General features: G+C 45.0%; 1 long non-coding RNA gene across 2 annotated transcripts in view; it reads right to left on the bottom strand.

The window, feature by feature from the left end:
- The window catches only part of LOC110260376 (uncharacterized), an 878,819-nt gene that overhangs the window by 832,985 nt on the left and 24,575 nt on the right, over positions 1-21,259 (bottom strand). The window contains exon 3 of one of the 2 annotated variants that reach the window (XR_014844694.1): positions 20,537-21,179. The exons of the other annotated variant lie outside the window; for it this stretch is intronic. This is a non-coding gene — a long non-coding RNA (uncharacterized LOC110260376). Of the gene's footprint in view, positions 1-20,536; positions 21,180-21,259 lie in introns of those variants that run through there. 2 annotated transcript variants of the gene reach the window in all.

Here is a 21,259-nt window from a genome sequence, read left to right on the forward strand (position 1 = left end):
AATTCGGGGGATAGGGGAATACTCTTTTTCCTCTTTGGGGAAGGGAAGGCCTCACGCACATGGCTGCCAGATCACAAAGCCAATTTATACATTTACCAGAGGATACACACTGAGTATTACCTACCATGAGGCTGGTCCAACCACCCTTGGGGTAGGTTTTATAAGGATACGAAACTCCCATCCTCCAGATAAGAAAACTGAAATTCAGAGAACTGGGAGTTTTTCATGGGAATAATACAAAGATTTATTAACTGAAAAGCAGCAAAAGGAACACTGGCATCCTGGGGATAATAACTGCAGGAAACAACTACCATCCTTATTTCTGGGGAAACACAGGGGAGATTTTTTGTTTTGCTTCTCGCTATTTTTTAAATTTAATTTAATTTTTATTTTATGTTGGAGTATAGCTGGTTTATAATGTTGTGTTAGTTTCAGGTGTAAAGCAAAGTAATTCAGTTATACATATACATATGTCCATTCTTTTTCAGATTCTTTTCTCATATAGGTTATTACAGAATATTAAGCAGAGTTCCCTATGCTGTACAGTAGGTTCTTATTGATTATTTATTTTATAGAACACACACTTTTCAAAATATACTGTTAAAGGAATGAAAGCACAAGACAAAGACAAGAAGAGAATATCTGCAAAGCATACATGTGTTAAAGCACTTGTATCCAGGATACATAAATTACTCTTTAAAGAAAAAAATAAGAAAACAAACAACCCAATTTTTAAAATGGAAAAAGATTTGAACAGACATTTCACCAAAAATATAACAATGATGGGGAGAGGGATACATCAGGAGTCTGGTATTGACATATACACACTACTGTAATATAAAACAGATTAACAAACAAAGACCTACTGCAGAGCACAGGGAACTATACTCAATATTTTGTGATAACCTATAAGGGGAGAGAATCTGAAAAAAAGATATATTGCATGTATACTGAATCTCTTTGCTGTACACCTGAAACTAATACAACATTGTAAATGAACTATACTTCAATTTTTTTCAAAAGCATCCCCCAAAAATATATTTATTAAAAAATATGTAAAAAATTATTTTTAAAAAACTAAGGACACATATATCAAATCATCCCATTACACACCTTAAACTAACACAATGTTCTATATCAATTATATTGCAATAAAGGTGAAAAAAACTAGATATCAAAAAATATATATAGCAATGATGAATAAGCTCATAAAAATGTTCATCATCATTAAGTCATTAGGGAAGTGCAAATTAAAACACAATACATCCCTACATAGCTGTTAGAATGTCCAAAATTAAATTGACTACCCATACCAACTGTTGGTGAGAATCTTAAATAACTGGAACTCTCATACATTTCTGGTGGGTAAGAAAACTATTTCTATTACTTTAGAAAACAATGATGTGGTTTCTTAAAATTATTAAATACACCCACCACAGAATTCCACTCATAAGCTATTCACCCAAGAAAAAAGCAATCATATTTCTCTACAAAGACTGGTACATGAATGTTCATAGCAGTTTTATTTGTAACAGCCAGGCATTGGAAACAACACAGATGTTCACCAACAGATAAAGAGATAAATAAATTGTAGTAGGTACATATGTATTAGGATTCTCTAGAGAAACAGAACCAATTGAATGTAAAAGGAGATTTATTATGAAGAAATGCCTCATATGATTATGAAGTCTGAGAAGTCCCAAAGTCTGCAAGCTGGACACCCAGGAAAGCCAGCAGTATTAATTCAATCTAAGTCCAGAGGCCTGATAACCAAAGGAATTGATGATATAAATCCCAGTCTGAGAACACAAGACGCGATGAGATGTCCCAACTCAAGCAATGAGCCAGAAAAAAAAAAAAAAAAAAAAAGGTGAAAATCTTCTTCCAACACACTTTTGTTCTATTCAAGCCCTCAAAAGACTGGATGATACCCACCTACCCGAGGAAGGGCAACCTACTTTCCTAACGCCACCAGCTGGAATGCTTATCTCATCTGGGACACCCTCACAGACACACCTAGAAATAATGTCCCATCAGATCTCTGAGCACCCCCCGATCCAGTCAAGTTAACACCTAAAATTAGCTATCACACCATACAATGGAATACGACTCAGCAACAGCAGTAATAAGCTATCGATACATTCAAAAACATGGACAGATCTCAAAATTATTTTGCTGAATGAAAGAAGCCAGACAAAAAGAGTATGCATTGTATAATTCTATTTATATAAAACTTTGGAAAATATATTCTATAGTGACAGAAAGCAAAGCAGTAGTAACCTAGGGATGGTGAGGGTGGGGAGTGAGAGAGATGAAAAGTTCTGGGGATATAACATGACTACAGTTAGCAGTACCGCATTGCATATTTGAAAGTTGCTAAAACTGATAAAGTTCTCACCACAAAAAAATGTAATTACATGAGTGACGGACGTGTTAACTAACCTTACTGCAGTAACCATTTCACAATACATATGTATGTGTATTAAAGCATGACACGGAATACCTTAAACTAACATACCATTATATGTCAACTATATCTCAATAAAGCTAGGAAGAAAGTATTGAGAGGAAAATAACTGTCAATTTAGAAGATTTATATCCAGCTAAATTATCATTAAAAATGAAGATCAAAGAAAATATTCCAGACCAAGATTAAGAAAAAGGTTTTGATGAGAGAACTACTAAAGGCTGTCCTTCAGTAAAAAGGAAATCAAACCCAGAGGAAATTAGTGATATAAGAAACAATGATGAGCAAAGAAACCGGCAAATGTGGCAGAAATTCTAAATAAGCACTGACTGTAAAAGAATAAAAACTCAAAACAATCACTAATACTGAACAGTTAAATACGACAATTAAAATACTAGGTAACAATAACATGGAAACTAGTAGGTCAAAGGCCACTGGAATACTTACTATTCTAAATTCCATATGCTATTCAGAAGGATCACAAGATGTTGATTAACTCTGACTTAGTTAAGCACTGATATTAAAATTTAAAGACAACTGCCATAGGAACAACCACGCAGAAGCAAAGTCTGATTTCCACAGAAGCAACACAGAGAAAGTGTATACTGAAAAGGTTAAACAAACAGTTTGTTACTTTCTTCATCCCACAGAGCACACCTGTATGCTCTTAATGTAATGTTATATCTATTACTGATCTTCGTAACTACAAAGATTCTCCCCAAAAACAGAACCACTAGAATATATAACTGTATTCCTTAAGTCTTGGAACTAAATCCACAAGAGGTGCTGAGGCAGTATAAGTGTAAGATTAGGAGCTGGGCCTCATGGGTATAAATTCCAGCTCTGTCACTGATTAGCTGAATGATCTTGAGTAGGTTAATCTCTGATTATCTCCGTTGCCTTACCTACACTGCTATTGTACTGTGTTGCAATCAATTATTGATGTATAAAGTGCTTAATAAGGTATTCGACACAAAGTAAGCATTCAATAAATAGTAGTTTCTATTATTTCTGCACCTCTTTGTCTTTCTCAGGACATGTTGTTAACCTATGAAAATAAGGCCTGATCAGCTGTGACAAGTGCTAGCCCAAGACTGATCCCTTTCATTCTGGCTTCTTAGAAAAAGAATCTAGCTCCCACTACTCTATGGGGGCTAGCTACGGCCTCGGGTTTAAGACAATCAAACCTAGTCAACCCCAAGCTTCCTGGCTCCTCACGGGAGAGCCTGGCTCTCCCCCCACCATTAACACTGAGCTGGCAAGATAAGGCTGGAGCCAGGGTTCTACCACGTCATGGTACTGTGACATCCACGCCATTGATTTTGCCAAAGGAGGGCCCAGTGCTTCCCTACCCAAGGATTTTATAAGTCTGACAGCCCTCGCTCTCACCTGACCCTGCTGGCTCTCTACGTGCTTCCAGGAATGCAATGGACAGTGGTAAACCTGCACTCAGCTGCTGCTCCAGCTCAGAAAGCTCTCCCCACTAACACTGCTCCAGAAAGCTTTGTGTGCATACTGCTTGGCCATTTGCCCTCCTCCACAGGACAATCAGCTAATCAGACATAAGATATAGCAACAGGTATCAAACTTCAGTTGATCCTTGAATAACACAGGTTTGAACTGCACAGGCTCCACTTATACACAAATTTTTTTTCAATAGTAAATGTTACAGTACTACACACGCAACTGGATGACTCCAAGGATGGAGAAGTGCATACACAGAGGAAGCACAGACGAGGAGGGCCCACTATAAATTATACTCAGATCTTCGAGTGTTTGCAGGGTCGGTGCCCCTAACTACCTTGCATTTTCAAGGGTCAACCGTACATGGATCCCAATCTACTGTCTCTAACTGACCTTCCCTGACACACTGCAGGCATCCGTAGCCCTTGTGATCTCTTCAGGGATCAGCCCGGATGTCTTCTTTGTTCTATCTTCTCCTTGAGCATAAAGTCTTTGATCCCTCTTCTCTCATCTATTCTGCAGCTGCCCAGTCTGTCATTTACTGCTTCCTTTCCCTGGTCAGTTTCACTGGCAACTTATACTCCAATTGAGACTAAGGTCTCATCCAGTATTGAGCAAACAAACTGAGCTCCTGCTCTCTGGTTGGGGAGGTTACGATGCAGTGGTCGAGGTGGGTAAAGAGACTGAAGTCCCTAGAAGGACTCCCTAACAATGCCAACCCTGGATTGGTTACTGTCTGATCCCTACACGGCTGTTTGAGGAAACCACTGTGGAAAGCCAGGAAAGATTATCAACTTCAACCGGCTAGCCTCTATGTACCCACTATGGCTAGGAGATGAACTGATTTCTGAGGAAGCAATAAATACAAAGTGGTAGTTGGAAACAATGAAATAAGAAATTGTTAGAAATACAAGATTCATATTTGCAACAACCTAGATGATTTAAATAATAGGCTAATCAACCCTCTTTTTTTTTTAACCCTGGATGGCACATTTATTTATTTTTTTGGTTTTTTTTTTTTTTTTTTTTTTTGCCTTTTCTAGGGCTGCTCCAGCGTCATATGGAGGTTCCCAGGCTAGGGGTCCAATTGGAGCTATAGCCACTGGCCTACACCAGAGCCACAGCAACGCAGGATCCGAGCCGCGTCTGCAACCTACACCACAGCTCATGGCAACACCGGATCCTTAACCCACTGAGCAAGGGCAGGGATCGAACCCGCAACCTCATGGTTCCTAGTCAGATCCATTAACCACTGAGCCACGACGGGAACTCCAGATTTATTTTTTCAATCAAGAGGCTAAATGTACATAGCAAATTTAATGCTGATTAAAAGAACATCAGAGATCACTAGATAGATGTGGGTTTCGTTCCTCTCTACCTCCGTCTTTCATGCATTCAATAAATACGTCAGACATTAGACTGACTCACATACACAGGATGGAAACTCCAGGATACTGTTTGAATCTCTGTGTGCTTCCATATAAGAAACAACAATATCGGTATTACTACAAGAGAAACTTGCCCTGGAACTGGTGACTTCAGAGAAGGATTTAGCATAAGGCATGTCTAAGGGGGTTTCATTAGGGAGGTAGCAGGAGGTGCCTAGTTGCAGCAGTCTCAGCCCAAGGCAGCTCGGGGCTGTGGCCCCAAAGGCAGGGTTACAGCAGGGTTCTGCTGAAGAACTGCCTGGAAGGTCACCCTTCTTCCCACTTGAACCTGAGTGCAAAGAAACCTGGTGGCTATTTCTTCAACTTGAACAAATCTTTGACCTGAAGGCAAGGGAGACTCTCTCTGTAAATCTTCACACCTAAACAAAATCTGTCAACTTTTAGGGGAAACAAATACAAAAACCAAAATGTGCTTTTAAAAAAAAACAAAAAAAAAAAACTAATCCATATCCTGAGAAAGATCTCACCTTGACTTCTTTGAGGACTCATCTATTCAACTCCCCAACCCGTTCTATGCTCCTTATTAATTATCAAAATCACTTATGCACTGGTTATTTAGTAGTCTTCTAAGTTCTTAGGGAAACAAACACATTTTTTTTTAATTTGCCAAAATCTGCTCTTCTCTTTCCCTCAGAAGCACACAGTGAGTTCTTGTGGTTTCTTAGATGGATGACAGATTTTGATCTAATTAATCCAGAGCCCTGTGTATAGAAATGACTGTAAAGCAAACATGTCTATTAACAAAAAGCAGTGATTACTGGTTGGCACTGGGCCAGTAACTCTACATAAGCAATGAACGGATGCCTACAACTGTCTCTGTGCCATATGGGTTCTGCTGTAGCAATGAATTCGATCCAATGCAAGGTTAAGAGATGTCAGCTTTAACTGGGGTTTAATTGATACTGGTAAGAGGTTCTAAATAAAGAAACAGTGTGTGCACCATCAGAAACAGGCAAGATGGCAGGTTCTACCCTCCCAGTTTTTTGGCAACTCTGTCACAGTCAGACATTCAGATTAGTTTTCAAACTCAACTTTTTTGAAGATGACTTTTTTTTTTTTTTGGGGAAGCTGGGTTAACGGGCTTATTAGCAGCTAACTGAAGAGGAATACTCGCTCGGTCATTAGTCTGTGGTTACTTTCTCTCTTCACCACAAAGTTACTGAATGCACAAACCACGTAGAAAATTCAAACTCAACATGTCCAGCATGAACTCATTATCTTTCCCCAGCACACTCTTGCATCTACATTCCTTGATCAGATAGCAGCCCCTCTGATTACCCAAGTGAGAGATCTTAAAGTCATCTTGATGCCTCCAACTTCCTCATGCTCCACAGCCAGTAAGTTCCATAAATTCAACGTCTCAATGGCTCTCGCAGGTGTCTACTTCTCCCCCACTGCCAGCCGCTCAGCCTTCCTCCCCCCTCACCGTATTCACAACAGCCTCCCAGCTAGAAGGCCTACCTCTCTCCTCCCAGCTGCTGGACACTGTCTTGCTAAAACCCCCTGATGTTCCCTTTTCCGCCTGTCCCAAACAGAACTCGGACTTTGCTCGAGCCACCGTGGAGTGCTCATCCTCCCCCAGGGGTGTGCACGCATCTTTGTCTGTGCTGCTCCCTTTGCTCAAAATACCCTCACCGCCTCATCCTAAATTTTTACCTGAAAATTCAGAGGGAAAAGCTCAAATCTTACTTTTCTGAGCCTTTCCCACCCTCAAGCAGAACTCACCTCTTCTTTCTCCCACAGCCCTTGGTTCATAACTTTATTACAGCGCGGATCTGATGCATTAGAGTGGTGTTTATGTCTATCTATCCATCTCAATTATGATTCCCTATGATTCCTATCCATCTCAGTTATGGAAAATCAAGCCATTTATCTTGATACAGCTGAGTTCCCCACAGTGTTGGGCCTGACTCTCTCGGCGGAGTGAGGAACACACAGAAGAGCCTATTCAAGCCATGCGGATGGTCTTACCGAACCCACGTTAACAACAGCACTCAGCATCTCACCCATGACATGACAGGAGGAGACAGCCCTTCTGCAGGAGACGGACTCAAGTTCAACCAGGTGCATCTCCCTCTCATTTAGCAATGACAACAACTGATGTTTGAGCGTTACATTTTGCCAAACACTTTACTATTATTGTTTCATTTATTATTCAGAACGTTCTATAGAGTAAGGATTTTTCTCTGCCTTTTTTTTTTCTCTTGGGTTTGGCACTTATTGAATAAACAATGCATACTGTCCATGAATAAATAATATCCTCATTATATTATTACCCTCAGTTTACTGATAAAGAAATTGAAATGTAGCGAAGTTAAAGAACTTGTTCCACTTTATATACTGAATTATTTCCTTCTAAAATCCATATACTGAAGCCCTAACCTCCAATATGACTCAATTTGGAGACACGGATTTTAAGGAGGCAATTAGGGTTAAATGGGGTCTAAGAGTCCCGTAGGATTGGCGGCCTTATAAGAAGAGGAAGAGTGAGATCTCTCTCCATGCTCATGCACAAAGAAGGACCATGTGAGGACATAGCAATGAAGCAGCTGTCTGCAAGCCAGGAAGAGAGTCCTCACAAAAACCCAGCCTTGCTGGCACCCTGATCTCAGATTTCCAGGCTGCAGAATGGTGAGAAAATAAATTTCTGATGCTTAAGCCACACAGTCCACGACATTTTGTTATGAAATCCCAACTGACTCATATATCAAGTTATTTAGTGCAAGTAGTAAATGGAAGGATCAAGATCTGAACCTAGATTAACAAATTCCAGAACCTTTACTCAACTGCTTTGCAGTACTTATCAAATGACGTGATTCCTTAGTGGGCCTGAATTCAATCAAAGGTTCACAAGCAGCCTTTTTTTTTTAGGAAAAAGAATCCTATAGAATAGAACTGAACGGAGACTACCAGAGCATGTCACATTTAGAAAGGATAAAGATTATTTTACAAAGCATTTCCTCCAGGTGAGTGTGGGGAAACGGGGAAGCGTATAAGAACCCCAGTGTAAAACAGAGTTCTTACTGGGAGTTACAGTCAAAAATATTTTCAAAAACTAAATGTATGTAAAATGAATTCAATTAATTGATCCAATAAAGAAGATAATATCCACTGGAGAGTTTTCATAGCAGACATCAGTGACCCAACCATGAAAGCCTGGAGATTACAGGCAGGAATTCAGGAAATTCAATTACAAGGGAAAAAGCAGGCATTAATTCTGTTTCTGGAAAACTTGGATGGATTTTCAAGCCTACAGTCACACCATCAATATTTTTTTAAATGCTGAGACAGTGTAGACATTCGTAATTTTCTTTCAGGCTCTCTCTTGATTTCTGCATGGGGGTCAGGCCCCTTGACTACAGTGGGAGGAGAGTCTGGGATATTGATCCAAGTGTGAAAGAATTAATAGCACAGGCTACCATCATCTCAGGGACCATATCCGGGTGGAGGCCAAGCGGGTAGCTGTCACCACGAAATGATCTGTCTGGAGCCTGAGCATCAAAGCCAGACATGCTCCAGAAAGACAGATATAGCATATGCTGTCCTCGGGTCAGCCCCATGAACCGTTCTAAGGTGCACCTATCTGACTGTGAAGAGTGGGAAGCCTTTTATTCTGGGGTCAGCACAAGCATCCTTGGCTTGGTGCCTCTCCAAAGTGCAGCTGACCCCAAAAGGGGGCCTCAAACTGAGAGCATGTGTCCCAGTGACAGAGGCCAAGCAATTCTTTACCAAGGACTCTCCTCTACCAATTTCTAGAGATGATACCTTTTCCTCGGGGTGGATATGGTCCTTCATGTGGGGTAGGGAGAGTAGGTGAGGTGGGTTCAGCTCTCTCTTCACTCCTTGTTTCAGCAGCAACCTTATTCAAGGCCCTATACCCTCTGTGACCCAGGTCAGAACCTAACACAGGTTTGACTTGTGGAACTCTAATGTAAAGTGCATTTGTGGGTTTTTTTTGGGGGGGGGGGGTTCTGACTGCCCAACACCTAGTCCAACATAATTTAGTAACAGATCCCAGTGTCTGACAATATCCTCTCCTCTTGCAGTGTATGATATCTGTTTATCAAGAAGCCCCATCATCCCCAGCCAAGGGGGAAGGCATGTGACCCTAACTGGCCAATCGGATACTCCTTTCCTGGAATTTGAGTTGTGAGCATAATAATAAAATAGTTAAAATTCTGTTATTACTGAGGCAGTACTTCATTCTGACAGGAGAGTTGGGTAGTTGCTTCTATCCAGACCTACTGGAGCTACATGTTTGCTGTCTGTTCCAAGAACACCTGCATATCTTTCTATAAATATCCCTTTTGCTTCAATTAGCTAGCATTGGCATCTATTGCTTATAACAAAAAATTCCTAATAGCTTCATGTACTAAAGACAAAGACCAGGCCTAGAGTTTAGGGATTGGGGGATGGAGGGTAGGGAGGATACTAAACCTATAAGTGGCAGAGAACTAAGCCCAACCAAGAGACTACGAGCCAGACTCCAAATGACTTATTTCTAAATCCTTACACACCTTAGTACGTGCTTTATACATAGCTTGTACTCAAAATACGCCTATTGCCTTGTAGATAAAATTTACAACAAAGTGAGTATGGCTAGGAGAGAAAGATAAATGGTGGTGAACCCTTATTGTGAACAGTGTAAGTTTTGAAGGAAAGAAATTGCTCTCAAAGAAGTTACTGTTACCTCTTAGCCTCCCTCTCTCTTTCTCTCCACATTCCCCACCATTTTCGACAACAAATAAAAATTTCAAAGTCCTATCTTAGCCCTCTCATTTGTTAGTGCAGAAAAGGCAGTGTCTGTCATACCATGGAGTAAAGCATCGATGCAATGTAAAATAAAACCAATGTAAAATAAAGGCTTTTCAAAGAATTCCTAAATTCTGATCTTTTCTGATATTCCCCTGACTCCAGTTAATAAAAATAGCTGCAGTTAATAAAACATTCTATCCACTCCTTTTCAATGCTGCCTATTATTCTTGAATGCTCAAAAGCCCCAGGCTCCCAGCCAGGTCAAAAGGTCTCACAAAACATCCACGAATTATTTCGAAGCAGTGAGCCTCCCACAGCATGTCTCCCCGGAAGCTGTAAGGCAAGAAAATCCATCCTTTCTGATCGAAAGTCAGAATTCACTGGAGGAGAGATAAAGAAACCACCAGATAAAGGTTTATTCTCTTTTTGCACCTTCACCTGTAATCCCAGGTACGTTCCTCACCTAGTGGGAGCCTTCTTTCCCAGGCGAAGAACCCCACGCACTTTCTATGACAATGTATTTCCAATTCCTTTTGATAGCCACTACAAATTTGGTTTAAAAAAACAAAACCAATTCCATTCTCCAGTATGCTGGAAGGCACTAGCAGTTTTCTCTCCCAAGCACAGAAGGGAAAAAATGCTGCCACCTTTAGCCCTCTTGTCTTTTCTCTTTCAATCAGATTTTGGCAGGTTCAAGTTGAGCCGCTGAAGAGGAGCCTCTGTTCCCTCCCCTGTCACACTAAACCTGTGCATACAACCTTTTGGCTTTGCTGGATGTTGTCATAACACTGCGATCCTTGCAAGCCACACAGTACTTAGAGCATGAGCCATCCACTTTTGATTTCTTATCCACAATCTTCTTCATGTGCGCACTGTGGCTTTAGAATGAGGCCCCCCCTAAACCTCAAACTCCTGTAGCTACTCCAATACATAAGCCCATCCTGATCCGGTCCCCACCCACCAGCAATCAGCTGGGCTGAGGTTCAGCATCACAGGCCCTGCTGACACTGCCAACGGCCAAAAGGCTTTGAAAGTCAAAAGGTAACAGGTTCCAAGGAAGGTGACCAGAGACATGCAAATAACCCTGCTGTAATGGTCGCATTTTTTACAAATCAAATCGCGCTCTTCGGTAAACAGAATCCATACTCTCCCAATAATTCAAAACACTGAATTCTTAGTGTATCTTCTCCCTCTGCTACAACGCCTTCAACGAGGATGTGATCGTTCTGTCAGAATCAAGGGTCCAGAATCTACTCACTTTAAGAATTCCTCAAATTATTCTTCATGCTTGTTTAGAACAACTTAAAAGTTGGAGGAGATAGTGGGGTATTTTTTTACTTTGTTTCTACTGCATAATCTTAGTACCTGACAATAAACAATTTTAAGCTGAGTAAATATTACAAGTACCACTTCCTGAGCCCATCGCACTTCATATTCACTCATTCAAGAGACATTTCTTGAGCACCTATTTTTTGCTGGGCTTAGTGCTGGGCACAATACAGGAAGCAGTAAAGTGGACGGCAGGTTTTTAAATTTTAGCATTTGGAATGTGCCATGGGCCAGCTTCCCCTGTTGAAACAACCCCCTTCATTAGCATAGAGTCTTTTTTGTAGAAATTGCTTTGCGGTCCCATTTCTAGGCAAAATTAGAACTTCTGGTAGAGCCTGCACTTCCACTTAGGCTTCTATCAGATTTGAGATTTTAAAAATCATGACATTTTATTGCAGCAAAATGGAGTCCTCAGGCCAAAGCGTTCTGCAGCAACACATTTAGAACAAAAGATTTATTCTAACAGAAAATATTCCAAAGTCCTGCTGATGGTGCACAGAGAGGGTGCTGGGTGGACTTCTGAAGGTCTTCCCCCCGGCAGTGACCAGGGGCCATGTCAGCAGGTGGATCTGAGTGGCAGATTGTGTGGCTGCTGTCCCCTTTCCTCACCATGGCAACTTGCAGGGTTCTCCTCCTCGAGAGAGCTTTACAGTGACTTCCATCCTCTGTAAGCCCCACCCAATTTCCTCCTCGGGGTGACCGAAGACATCGGGGAACTGAACACCAGCTCTCCTTAAGCAAAAATAAAGGAGACGGGGCTTCTCAACTCTTCCAACACAGCCAGGCCTCCTTCGCTGGGTAATCAGGGTGCTGCTACATCAGGCCCTAAGCAACCTGCCCACCTCCTCCTCCTTAATGGAGAATTCTGTCAAATGCTCGTTTAGCACCGTCTGAATGGGCCCCACGCTTTCTCATATGATTCCTTCGCTCAAAACACCTTCCCCACCTAGAATCCCCTTCAAAGTTCTCACTAGGTTTTAATAACTAAGTCATTAAAACCTAGTGAGAACCCCACCCCCTCAAAAAAGCCTTCTCTTGACTGATCCAGACTGAAGCCACCACACGCACCTTTGCACATATTCCAGGAATTACACAGCTGAAAGATCTCGGGGTTCTGGATTAGACAACGGGGTAGCAGGAATGCACTCCAAAGACGAGATTCAAAATCTCAAACGGGGCTCAAATGATCAGGGCTGGACGGCTGATGATGGATGTAATTACGATGCTTCTTGCCAGAAAATTGCTTGGGAATGAGGCGAGGGCCACGGAGAGAACCTGAGCCTTTTTCCATACAATCGCTACTAAGGTACACTATTTAGAGTCTGAGGCAGAAATGACAATTGGTCTGACCTAATGGGAAAATTCTGAAGATTTTGTATTTTCCCAAAGGAAGTAGGAAGTAAAGAAACATCTTCATAGCACGGAGATCGGCTGCTGACTCTAATTACAATAATCGCTCATTCTGAAATTACTTTTTTTCCCCTCACTGGTTCTTTTATCGCAGACACCCAATTTGAAATCAAAGATAACTGACGTCACCCCTGAATTTTTCATTACTTGGAGTACGGGAAATGGAGGATCCATATCTCCCAGGCCCCCGGAGCCACGCATGTGCACGGCTCGGTCTGTCTTGCCTGAAATAAATTTGCTACAATCACTGTTTTTACAATATGCTAAAGATATATTACCAAAATAAGCCTGCTCCTCCACAGAATAAGTGAGCCGAAGGCATTGTGTTCCATCTTTACAATGAAATGCAGATTTCTCATTGAAAGACTAATCTTCACTTTCAAAAGATTGAACAAAATGGTGCTTAAGAAGAATTATAGCTGGTTAAATATAAGCTGCTAAAAACATCGAGGCCAAGAATATTCTTTAAGTGCCAAAGCAGTTTCATCTGCTTATGATTTAAACCAAATTTTTTCCAGCAGATCTTGCACCAGTATTTTCTTCTGAGATGAGCAAACAAAAATCGGTACATACGCTGACCCGGAGCCTTCTTTAGCCTAAAGAATCTTATTTCTCCATAATTGCGTCTCTAAGCCATTGCTCCATACTGTCCAGTCTGGCCCCCTCCCCTTGACATCTCGCTAGCAGGACCGAAGGGCCCCGGGTCAAAAGCCCCTCCCCAGGCCTGGGCCCACTAACAGCAGAGCTGAAGGGCGTCCAGGTGTGACAGTCATGCTCCTGGGGTGACATCCGTGCTCACATTCACTCCGGATTTCCTCTCAGACCACTGCTTACTCACGGAGACCAGTTCCAGGAGACTTTTCTTAAAATTAATTATCCACCCCTTCCTCAGAAGGCTCAGAACCCACTTCAATGTCTGTCATTCCTGTCACCTGCTCAGCTGCATACAGTTCTCTCTATCTGCCACCTACCCCATCCTTCCCCTTCCCCACCTGCCAAGCCCTTCCCGGGGCCTCTGGAGCTCAGGGTCTGTCAGGAGGAAACACAGCTATCTACTCAACCTCTCTGAATACGTGAAGTTCTCAGTCCAGCTGAAGTCGCAGGGCACTGCTTCCTCTGCAGCCCTCCCACGTGGTGCGGGTTTGCTCTCTGATGCCATCTGTCCCGAAGGAGCGGCAGTTCTCCCCATTTCTCAGGGCCACTTCCAGACCAGCACTCCTGATTCTGCCCCGCAGGCTTCCGCTCCAGTGCCCAGAGCGCTGCCATGACCGACCTTCCCTTTGGTCAACCGCTCTCATTCAATGAAAGAATTTGTCCCTTGCTCACTGCCTTTCTCTCCACGTCTATTTCTGTAATAATTTGGGGGGGGGGGTTCAATGGCCACAAAGATGTGTCAGGTCCTTGACCTTTTCACTTGCCACTGAAACCATCCTGCACCCTCCGAAGCCACGTTCAATGTCAAACCCGGCCTCTTCTCATTAGCAGTAATTTCCCTTCTTCGAATGTTCCGTTTCCAGTCATCTCTCTTTTTACAAACCAGGATCTTTCAGCTTTTCTTTTACCTCAACTCCAGCAATGCCTTGCCACCCCCCAGGACACCCAAATCCTTGGTCTCACCACTCCTATACCGCCTGTCCATCAGGTTCTCACGGCCCCTCCCTGAGATTAAATGCCATTTCTAAAATCACTGCCTCGCATCCACTCGCACCTCTCCTGCTCGGCTCTCTCAGCACGTGCTCAGCTGACAAAACTGCAATCCTGGTTCCTGGAGGCTTTCTGCCTACTCTGTGCCCGCACCCAAACTGCCACTAAATGCTAAAGAAACACACTCAATGCATCTGGTGACTCCCATTTTCAAATCACGACCACAAACTTCAACTACGTCCTCAACAGTCACCAGGAATCCCAGCCTGATGTCCTCACCAAGTCACTCTGCTGCCTCTGAGACAAGCGTATCTCACACACTCCGTGCTCCAAACTCCAGCATCTCCTCCACGCTCCTCCCCGAGGGGGCAGCATCACTTCTCATTTTAGGAATTAAAGAGGAACACTCAGAAGAGAGCTTCCCATCCTGCAACCAAGTCTGGCTTCCTATCAGCTGCTGCGTCCACTCTCGGGCTGCCCTCCCATCCCGGTGACTGAGCTGAGGGTCCTTCCGGAGGCCACCCCTTCCTGTTAGGTGCGGGCCAACCCCTCTCACCTGCTCAAGGACTTTGGCACAGCGACAAAGCCCACGCTCCTGAGTAAGCGTCTTGGGCTTCTGCTACCAGACCGCACACATCAGCAAACACACTGTAACATTCTCCTTTGGGGAGAAGAGCCTTCCGGGACCCCACATCGTCCTCCTCTTCCTGTCAACACCCCTCTCCATTTCTGGTCACATTCTTAAGGACAAGTGGATAGGACTTCAACATAGAGATTTGTGGGCAGACACACTTCCACCTGTAACACTCACACATGCTCACAAAGTCACACATCCATGTACTCCCATGCACACGCAGAAGCACACATATACACACATTTATACACAAACTCACACACACACACCCATATATACCTGCACACTCAGATACTCCCACATGCTCACGCTCCTTCCTGAAGTGCACCTGCACACTCAGATTATGCCTCCGCGTGCACACACGTCTCACATCTGCAGGGGATCCGCCCTCCCTCCAACTCTGCCTCCCGTGGACTCTGTGTCCTCAGGCAGAAAGGTGACCGAAGCCAAGGGAAGCGGAGCCTTCACCCAGGCTGAGTCAAACTGGAGCTAGGGAGCAATCCCTTCACTCTCTGGTGGCAAACTGGGGAAGATGCACCCCAGGCTGTGGTCGGCAGCGCTGTCCCAGGTCATCCAGGGAAGAAGCCTGACCGCATGAGGAATGCGAAGGTGACCCATGGGACAGGAGAAAGTGAGCCTCGGCGACCCCTCCTCCCAGGTCCAGCCTCCCGAGAGGTCAGCCGCACTCGGACTTCCTCACAGCTCGGACCTGCCCTCATTAGTTGGTTTGGCTTTTCTGTCCTTGTAATTTAAAGAAGCCAGATTCCTTAAAAGGGGGTTCCAAAGGGAGCCTAGGAGGCCTGAAAGGTACCATGATGACAAAAGGCAAGTAAGTGACCAAAAGGGAACTTGTCACCATGCCTGGGTTTCCTTTGTCATTTCTTTTTTTCAAATTGAAGTACAGCTTTAGATGAACGATACAGCGATTCAACGGTTAAACACACTATGAAGTGACGGATCACCAAGGTAAGTCTCGCAACCCTCTGTTGCCAAAGTTTTGTTCCATTTTGTCTCCTTGTTCCCGTGCTGTCCTTTCTCCATTCACGCGGCCTTCTTTCAACACCTCACCAATCTCTCTCCCCTGAAAACACTGAAATCTTCCCTTCTTACAAGAAGGGTCTCTATTTGTATGCCAGTTTCTTCAGAAGCATAAAACGCCCACCCTATGAAAGACAGTTGACCATTTTATCCTGTAACTCAGAATGGTGATTGTTTTTTCACTGCACTTTCTCACAATTTAGAATGATTTTACTTGTGTGCATTTTCTGGGGTTTCTCTCTCCTCCCCATGAGCCTAAGGCCCAGAGGACAGAACGTGGGTGTCTACTGTTCCCACTTTACCCCTGGAACCCTGCACCCTGGAACAGCGTGGTGGCCCTCGAGGATGCGTGGGGGAGGAGAGAGGAGGCGGGGAGGGAGGTGGACGCCACTCCCGGTAACTTCCCAGCTGGGCCCCCAAACCCAGCCTTCTGAGAAGACGATGGCCAACTGGCAACTTCACCTCTGCTGTCGACGCCTCTTGTCACGTTCGGCTCCTCCGTGACCCTCCCTTAGCTCCCCTGGCCGCCCCCCAGGAACGGCCCTGGTGTGTGAGCTGCAGTTTTGAGGGCTGGTGTCCAGGCCCCTTAGGTTTTAGCGCAGCCCCAGGTGGGTCACTCACCAGGCATGACCTTGCTCTGCTTTCCGCCAATGAAAAAACATGTGAAGAATCTGAAGGTTACCAAACAAGTCTTAATCACCCACCCCTGCATTTTCATAATTTCTTAACCCCTAAGGCCGCAGACAATAATGGATTTCTCGAGGCAGAGCAGCGAAAAGCAACGCCTCGCTCAGAAACAGGCACGGGGACCAGTACCCACCTCGGCCTGGGGAGCCTCTCTGGGGCTGAGGGTGAAGAGCTGCTCTGAAGGCTCGGCCACAAAATCTGACGGGGGGTGGGGGGTGGGGCGACTGCTTTTCAACGGAACACACGTGGGGCAAATGACTGTGCTTTGTGAACATTCCAGAGTCTTCGATACCAAAGCTCTCCTGCCCCACAAGCAGTCCTCCAGGGGAGAAAAGTAAGCGGCTGTGGTGTTTTCAATGCCCTGAAAACCACATCACTGCTTCCCTCTCTTCAGATTCTCAGCCTCTGGAAAACCAAACTGGCAAGTTGCTGGCAATTCCTGTCCACGAAGCATCGCGTGGCAGAAATCTGCAGGGAACGCTACGCTCGCTTTGCCTGTACCTCTGCAGCCTTTAAATCACCCTCTCTCTCTACCCATGCTCCTCGAACAGTATTTCCATGTGAGGGCATCCATCAGACAGCGTCGCCCTCGGATGTCAAAACGCTCCAGTCAGACCACGCGAATAAATCCTGGTTACTTCTATGTTCCAGAGAGAAAGCGTACCTTTTTAGGTCATGGTCAAGAGCTGTGAGCGGCACTTGGTAAGACACCGACTTCTCACGTGCAGGTGGCTGGTGTTAAACGTAGTGCATTTTGCTAACAGAGCGACCCTGGGCCGGTAGCTCCTCCTCGACGGCGGCCCTAACGCTTTAAACTGCTTTGCCGAATCCCTAAGTCTAAGCAACCCTCCTGCCCCAGTTTAGGGTGTGGATTAAAAACATGCCCCGGTTTAGACTCCACTGTTCAGGTCTGATGGCCGTGGGACACACAGGCTCATGAATCTCCGCTAGGCTACTCGTAGCCAGGGAGAAGCCGCTTTCTTCAGTCAACGTCCCCTGCTTCTCAGTAATAGGGTGCCTTCCATCACCCAGAGGTTTCTTCCTTTTAACTGCGTGTTGGTTGAAGCATGACTCTGAGACAGGAGGCCTATTCAGGAATAGAAACTGCAGCCCGATGTGCCCATTACTTACCTGAGACAGGGCCTGAGAACAGCTGTGCCTTCCGGAGCCCAGACACTGTGGCAGGTGGATTTGGGCTGCTGGGCCGGCTGGCAACGTTGCCAAAAAGCCATGGGGGTGCAGGGAGACGAGGGGAGGCTGGGTCTGGGGACTCTCTCCTCCCCCCAACCCTGGAAAAGCGGAAGGGGAAATAACGCAGCCACTCTGTCTTTGCTCTCTACTTCAAAAAAAAAAAAAAAAAAAAAAAAAGAAGAAGAAGACTACAGGAAAATTCAACATCTCTGCACACCAGAACAACACATCTGGGGTTTTCCAACCCACTTTTCGTCTCTCCGAGTCAGGAGTCTGTTTTCAAAGCCATCCCTGCTCTTTGAAAGAAAACTAATATTTTTTTTTTTGAATCTCCATTTTGACCCTGGCATGCTATTAGTTGCTTTCAGTGCATCATTGCCTTAATTCTTCCCAGGCAGCTGACCTGGTGCATGTGTCATGCACGACCTTGGGGGAAGACCTCTGCTCTGTCTCAGCCTCCCGAGTCCTGACCTCCCGGGCCCCTTTTTTCCTAACCCAGCTCTGCTTACGACAAGGATGATGTTTCACTCTGAGTTGTTCATCCTTCCAGGAATGACAGATGTCGGATTAAACTGCAAACGCCCCCAACTTTACATTCACTGCCTTGACCTCCAGTCAATAAATGCATTCTGGGGCTCCACCGTGGGAGACTCCTTATTGCCGCCTCCTCAGCAACGCCAGAACGGCTGCTCCTGGCCCCGCAGAGCTCGCACTACTTTGCACGTACATGTCTCACCCCTGACGTGAGGCAGGAGAGTGTCTTCAAATGGGATTTCCTTGAATGCTAGCAGAAGCATCTGAGGGACCTCTGGGCGGTCCCCTGTCCCGAGCCGAACCTTGCCGTGCTACAGAAATGGGTTATTACCCATCCCTAGAAGAGCCATGGCTTCTCTCTTGGCCGGAACATTTACAGCGACTTCCCCGTGGGACCCAGCGTGCACGGGGCCCTCTGCCTTCAGACAAAACGGTGCCATCATCGCGAGTAACTCCCTGGCAGAAGCACCTGAAGGTCGTTCTTCCCTCTATCACCCAACAGAGCCAAACCCCAGCTTCGACCCCGTCCTCGCTGCCCTATCCCTTTGCCCACCCCGTCTCCTCCACTGGGCTCCCGAAAGTCCCTGCCCTTCTCACGATCACCCGTACACTCTCCAGTAAAGCTTCAGACCCTCCCAAGAGGGGGGTGGCTGCTGAGCTGGATTCCCAGAGAACAGGAACACGGGGCGCACTGCCCGCCCAAATGTGTCTGGGGACACCCTGATCGGGGATTATTTGTCTGTAAGAAACAGACCCTAACTCTAAGGAGCTCTAGTGGAAAGGAAGCTTACTGGTATTTCAGGGAATAGTGAGGAAACAAATTTCAGGCACTGATGCCAGGAACTAGTGCTGCACAACCGCGGAGCTCCAACCCCAACTTCTGCTCCATTCTCCTCTCTGGCCATCAGCTCCCTCTGCCTGTCTTGGTGCGAAATCATTTTAAAATATTTTTATATTTTTTCAACCCTTTTAAAATTAGATTTCACTGGTCTTTTCCCCCCACTGCTTAAAAACGCTATCGACTGATTGGTGTCTCGGGTGGTGGAAAAGAAAGACTCCTATCAAGCCTTTCCTCTCAAGCATTTCCCAATGCCTGGAGCAGGACTTCTCCGCCTATTCAAGATATTTTTGTCAGTATTCTCTGTGCCAAATATCCGGCAATTTCATGTAGTCTTTTTCTACTTATCTGTACCACAGCTTCAACCACTGGTTTATACAGTGTGTCTTTAATTCCCAAACTAGATTACACACTATTAAATATTAAAACCTGCTATTTTTATTTTCTTGCTTCTGTATTTCCTTGACTCTCATATCGCGTAGTTAAATACTCATTGGAGATTGATTCTTTGCATATCTATTATGATAGGCCTTCAACATCTTATTCAATAAATAACCTCCTAGGATATGTATCAGCCACTACTCTTTCGGCGATGAACTGCAGAAATCCACCCAAACTAGGTTAGGCCAAAAAAAAGGAAAGAAGAAGAAAGGAATGTATTAGAAGCTGTTGGAGAATGCCACACCTGAATCACAGAAACGAATGGCAGAGGTCTCGGGCAGGTCAAAGGTCAGGGGGACTGGGAGACTCAGAATGTTTTCTCCCCCTCTCCCTCTCCTCTCCTCTCTCCCTCTTCCTCGCCCCTCCCTCCGACTTTCTCTGTCTTGGTTTTTGCTCCCACTCTCACTCTTGATGGTTCCTGAGCTTCACGCTGACATCTTCCACTGCTGGAGAAGACCTGGCTGGCTTTCCTGGCTTCAGTTTTAAAACCTGCGGCTAGTTGCCCAGTTTGAGTCAGGTGCCACCCTTGAATCAATAGTGTTTCTGGGGATGTGGATGCACTGTGGGCTTCGCCTAAGTGAACAGAGGAGAAAAGCACACCTCAAACTAAAGAGGTGATACTACCTACTGCAAATGAATAAGCCCCCAGACCCCGATGGTTTAACATGATAGTTTATTCCTCCTTCACGACACAGCTCTGGTCAGGTGACACCGGGGAAGACTAGCAAACAGGTTCTGGCGGGCGTGCGCAGTCTCCATCAGAAGAGGCGTCCTGCTTCCTGGTCTCCCAAACAACAGGTGCCCACCACGCTGGACATAGACGGCAGCCCATAACCCAACTGCTGAGGGGCAATTATCTATGGGAAAAAATCTACAAACAAAAAAGATGTAGATACACAGCAAAACTGAACATGACATTATGAAAGCCACTCAAGGAACACAGGAAAAATGAGGGTTTTAAGAAAATGTTTCATACACTCTGATGGACTACCCCGAGGAGTGTTCTCGTGCTGGATGATCTTACAGTCTTAGGAAGAAGCAGGGTTTTGCTTCCTCCTCCACTACCCCAGAAAATGATACAAATCGTTTTATCTGTATACCTATCCCCCAAAGGTCCAAGGGGCCAGAGACTATAAGGCACTAACGCAGTAAAAGCTGGACTCAAGATCTTTCCTTGCTCCAGCTCCTTGATGCCAGGCTTGACTACGGTTCCTCGTAGGATCTTATTTGCCACAAAGAGTCTGCAGCTGGGTCTTTCCCCTTTCCAGCCTTGACCTCATCATTTCCATTAGGCAGCCTCTGCGAACAAACCACACCACAATCTTTATCCATCTCTCTCGGTCAACTCCAGGTCAAAGGGCTGCCCCAGATTCTCACCA

The sequence above is a fragment of the Sus scrofa genome, chromosome 4, assembly GCF_054392235.1.
Source record: "Sus scrofa isolate SSC_HxYL_T2T_F1_AM1 chromosome 4, Sscrofa_HxYL_maternal_Yorkshire_Landrace_v2.0, whole genome shotgun sequence".
In the NCBI taxonomy this organism is placed as follows: Eukaryota; Metazoa; Chordata; class Mammalia; order Artiodactyla; family Suidae; genus Sus; species Sus scrofa.